This window comes from Orycteropus afer, unplaced genomic scaffold (assembly GCF_000298275.1).
Source record: "Orycteropus afer afer isolate SDZICR_OR568_19922 unplaced genomic scaffold, OryAfe1.0 scaffold00112, whole genome shotgun sequence".
NCBI lineage: Eukaryota > Metazoa > Chordata > Mammalia > Tubulidentata > Orycteropodidae > Orycteropus > Orycteropus afer.
The window spans coordinates 2,681,263-2,686,962 of record NW_006921699.1 but is presented as its reverse complement, the minus strand read 5'-3'; positions in this window follow the sequence as shown (position 1 = coordinate 2,686,962).

The following is a 5,700-nucleotide window of genomic DNA, read 5'->3' as shown; positions in this document are numbered from 1 at the left end:
ATTGTAAAAGTCAAGGAAAGGTTTACCTATGGAAGGAAATTTTCTTTATTGGTTACCAGGGGTGGGAGGGAAGGGGAGGGAACGCTGTTAGATAGGTAGAGATATGTATTGATTTGTATTGATTTGGGTGAAGAGAAGGGCAATGTACCAAATGTTGAGTGATCAACATGGTGGCATTGAGGAAGAGGAAGACATGGAGAGGTACATGAGAGGTACAGACAACCAAGATGAACACTTTCGCACATACAGCACTGCGTTGTCAGTGAAGGCAAATGTAAGTATACGGGGGGATAGATGGGTGGACTATTAGGTATGTCCATGAAGTGGGGAGTGTACCCAAGACTATGTATAGGGCTGGCAGACAATGGTCCTAGAAGTATATTTTTATGACCTGAATTCCCAGGTATATAGTAGAGCTGACAAGGGACAAGGTTGTAGTCATTTCTTGGTCACAGCCAGCTACCCAGAGGGACCAGGTATTGAAACTGTGGGCTCAGGACCATGGTCACAGGGGACATCAAGCTCAATTGGCATAACATACTACATAGAACATTGTTCCACCTCCTACTTTGGCGAGTATAAACTGGATTAAAGCCTTGCAAGCAGCCATCTAGATGCATTGATGGGTCTCTCCTCATCCAGAGCAAAGAAGAATGAAGAAAACCAAAGGTTCATGGAAACAATTAGTCCTAGCGACTGGTACACCATGTGATCCGCAGCCTATATGACTATGAGACCAGAAGAAGTAGATGGTGCCTGGCTACCACTATCAACCACTTGGAGGGGGATCTCTGTAGGAGATCCTGGATAGAGAGGAAGAACAATGTGGAACAAAACTCAAAATCATTTGGAGGGGAAAAAAAGGGGGGGACCAGGTTTGCTGGTCCAATAGAGCCTGGTAGATCCACTGAGACTATGGCCCCTAGTTGCCCTTCAGGTCTGGAATTGAACCCACACCTCTGACTTCCAGCCAAACAAAAGAGGCATATGAGTTGAACATTTACCTCAGTTAGATACACTCCTTGGAGAGAACAATCATGGGAGAAAGAAGGGCTGCTTATGCACAGGGAGACAGCTCAGGGGGCAGGAGTGCATGGAGGGATGGACACTGGGAAGTGGTTACTATGGGGAGGAAGTGGGAGGGGAGCTGTTGCATTGTGGTAAACTGTGGTCAATGTCATGAGACAAAGTGTATGTGAACTGCTGAATGGAAAGTGAATTTGCTCTGTAAATTTTCACCCAAATCACAATAATAAAAAAAAAAAAAAGAAAGAAAGAAAGAAAGAAAAACAAATCTTTGGTGAATAAATGAAGCAATGTATATATTTAAAAAAATTATTCAATACAACTTTCTTAATTGTTCTTAGCTAGAGATTGGTCTGTTACAAGCTAGTCTGCCACAGCCTGAAATGGAACTGCCTTTCTTGTTTTTGCAGAGGCCATTCTACAGTGTGTATTTCATCTACTTCTGGAAGTAAAGGAGCAATGTGTTATAAGTGGGGTGCTGACCAAGAGAAAAAAAGGTGGCAGGGGAGACAATCTGAGAAGGTACATAAATATGTATCCAATACAAATACAAATTTTTAAAACTGATGCCAGAAGACATAGAAAATCTGAATTGTTCTATAATCATTAAAGGAATTTGATCAATCATTTAAAATATTCCCACACAGAATGCACAAAGCCTTGACAGTTTTATAGGTGTGTACTTCCAAACTTTCAAACTCACTACTGTTGAGTCAATTCCGACTCATAGTGACCCCTCCTTGGCTTCTGAGGTGGCAATTCTAGGAAAGTAGATTTCCCAGTCTTCCTTCCGAGGAGTGGCTTGTAGGTTTGAACCACCAGCCTTCTGGTTAACAGTCAAATGCCTTAGGCACTATGCCACCACATATAATTCCAAACATATATAAACTCTTATAGAAAATATACAAAATGGAATATTTCCTTGCGCACTTTGTGAAGTTAACATATATCATACTAAAATCAGAGGGACATAGTATAAAAAATTATGATTGCACACTCACTCATGAACATGGACCCAGACATTGTAAACAGAGTGTTATCAACCCAAACACAGCATGTATAAAATGATATTACATCATGAGTAAATTGGGCTTATTCCAGGAATTCAAGGTTCAAAATGAGAAAACTTAATGTCATTTATCACATTAACAGATTAAAATAGAAAAATCACCTAATGATATCAATGCAAAAGAACATCACTGAAATTTAATATGCATTCATGATATACACTTTTAGCAAAGGTGAAATACAAAGGAACTTCTTTTACTTGATAAGCTTACAGCAAATATTGTGCTCAATGGTAATATGTTAAAAGCAGGAACACTGTAGGAATCCCTGAGAGACATTGTGTGCACCCTGCAAAATACAGGCAGCATCTTTCACATTGTAGAGTTGACCATGTCTCATGACAATTTCCTACTAGATGGAAATAAAGTGTTTTGAGGAAAGGAGCTGCTTTTTCCAATTTGTACAAATGCCTAGTTATGGGCTAATGGTGGTCCTGGATACTGTAAACTCCATTTCTATTAAAACTGTGATTCAAGGTTTTGGTCATTGTAATAAGATTATATCTAGAACTAATAAGTATGAGGATTGTTAAAAAAAAATACGAAACCTTTTTTTTTTGCAGATGATACAATATGATACAAGTAAAACTCAAAAGAAAGAAGGTCAGAAGAATGAGCATAAGGAATAAGAGAGTTTAGCAAGTTGCTGGATCAATATTCCAAATCAATTACAATATTCTACATCAGTGACCAATAGAAAATGTTAAGTTTAAAGAAGACATTATTTACAATAATCACAAGAATATAAGATGTCAACCATCCTCCAATATAGATGGAACCTGAAGACATTATGCTAAATGAAATAAGTAAATCACAGAAAGTCAAATATTATATGACCTCACATAAATAAAAAGACAAGAACAGACAAATGTATAGAGACCAAGGTTTCATAGATTATCAGGAGCTGGAGGGAGAGGGAAAGGAGGGATTATTGCTTATGTTGTTGTTGTTGTTAGGTGCCATCGAGTCGTCTCTGACTCATAGTGACCATATGCACAGCAGAATGAAATACTGCCCGGTCCTGGGCCAGCCTCACAATCTTTGCTATACCTGAGCCCATTGCTACAGCCACTGTGTCTATCCATCTCATTGAGGGCCTTCCCCTTTTACATTGCCCCTCCACTTTACCAAGCATGACATCCTTCTCCAGAGAATGGTTCCTTCTGACAACATGACCAAAGTAGGTGAGATGAAGTCTGGCCATTCTCGCTTCCAAGGAGGATTCTGGTGCCACTTTCTCCAGGGCAGATTTGTTAGTCCTTTTAGGAGATCATGGTACTTTTAGCATTCTTCTCCAGCACCACAACTCAAAAGGATCAACTCTTCTTCGGTCTTCCTTATTCATTGTCCAGCTCTCACATGTATTAGAGGCAATTGAAAATACCATGGCTTGGGTTAGGCACATCTTAGTCTTCAGGGAGACATCTTTGCTCTTCGTCAGTTGAAAGAGGTCCTTTGCAGCAGATTTGTCCAATGCAATATGTTATCTGATGTCTTGACTGCTGCTTTCGTTGGTGTTGATTATAGAGCCAAGTAATATGAAATCCTTGACAACTTCAATCTTTTCTCCATCCACTGTGAAGCTGTTTATTGGACCAGTTTGAGGATTTTTGTTTTCTTTGTATTGAGGTGTAATCCATACTGCAGGCTGTAGTCTTTAATCTTCATCAGTAGTGCTCCAAGTCATCCTCACTTTCAGCAAGCAAAGTTGTGTTGTCTGCATATCACAGATTGTTGAGTCTTCCTCCAGTCCTGATGCCATGTTCTTCTTCATATAGTCCAGCTTCTCGGATTATTTGCTCAGCATACAAGTTGAATAAGTATGGTGAAAGGATACAATCCTGACACATTACCTTCCTGATTTTAAACCATGCAGTATCCCCTTGTTCTGTTTAAACAGCAGCCTCCTGATCTATGTACAGGTTCCTCATGAGTATAATCAAGTGTTCTGGAATTCCCATTCTTCTCAATGTTATCCACAATTTGTTATGATCCACATAATTGAATGCTTTTACATAGTCAGTAAAACATAAGTAACATCTTTCTGGTATTCTTTGCTTTCAGCTAAGATCCATCTGACGTCAGCAATGATATCCCTCATTGCACATCCTCTTCTGAATCCAGCTTGCATTTCTGGAAGCTCTCTGTCAATATACTACTATAACCATTTTTGAATTGTCTTCAGTAAGATTTTACTTGCATATGATATCAATGATATTGTTCGATAATTTCCACATTCTATGAGAGCACCTTTCTTTGGAATGGGTACAAATATGGATCTCTTCCAGTGAGTTGGCCAGGTAGCTGTCTTCCAAATCTCTTGGTGTAACCGAGAGAGTGCATCCAGTGGGGCAACCATTTGTTGAAATATCTCAGTGGATATTCCGTCAATTCCTGGAGCCTGTTCTTCGCCAATTGCTATGGAGTACTGAATTTCAGTTTACAGATATGGAAAAATCACACTGATTAAGGGTAGGGTTGCATAACCACTTAATGTAATTGCTGTTGATAAGTTGTACACCTGTAAAAAATTGAATTGCAAAAGTTATGTGATACATCCCACTTTGGTGAGTAGTGACTGGGATCTTAAAAGCTTGCAAGCAGCCATCTAGATGCAACGATGGGTCTCTCCTCATCCAGGGCAAAGAAGAATGAAGAAAACCAAAGACACATGGAAACAATTAGTCTATGGGAGTGGTACACCATGTGATCTTCAGCCTATAGGACCATGAGATCAGAAGAACTAGATGGTGCCCAACTACCACTGTCAACCACTCAAAGGGGGGTCTATGTAGGAGATCCTGGATAGAGTGGGAAAATAATGTGGAACAAAACTCAAATTTAAAAAAAAAAAAAACAGGCTTACTGGTCTGATAGAGCCTGGTGAAACTACTGAGATGATGGCCCCTAACTGCCCTTCAGGTCTGGAATTGAACTCACTCCTGTGGCTTCCAGCCAAATAAAAGATAGGCATATGGGCTGAACACTTACATCAGGTAGATAAACTCCTTGGAGAGATCAATCATGGGAGAACAGAAAGGCAGTGTATGTACAGAAGACCACTCAGGGGGCAGGAGTACATGGGAGGGAAGGATAGGGAAGAGGTAACTATGGGAGAAAGTGGGAAGAGAGCTGTTACACTGTGGGAAATTGCAATGTCATGAGACAAAATGTGTATGAACTGCTGTATGGAAAATGAAATTGCTCTGTAAACTTTCACCCAAATCACAATAGATTTGAGTGTGATAGATATATTAAAAACCATGATGGAAAAATAAGAAAAAGAGTAGTTGCTGAAGTTGCTTATGTACAGCCAGATACCTCATGGGATTTGGTTTCTTGATTTAGAGGTTTAGGATCATAGTTTCAAGGAACATCCCAGTTAATTGACCTAATAACATCTTTAGTGCTTCTGTTCTACTTCCTAGTTCATTGCTTAGATCTTAAAAGCTTGCAGGTGACCATCCAAGTCAGAACAATTGGTTCCTATTCACCTGGAACAACAGAGGAAGAATGTGAGTCAGGAATAGGAGAAGGAAATGGAATGTGTGGCTAATGGTCTCCATGAACAACTGCCCCCTTTGCCACAAGACCAGAAGAACTAGAT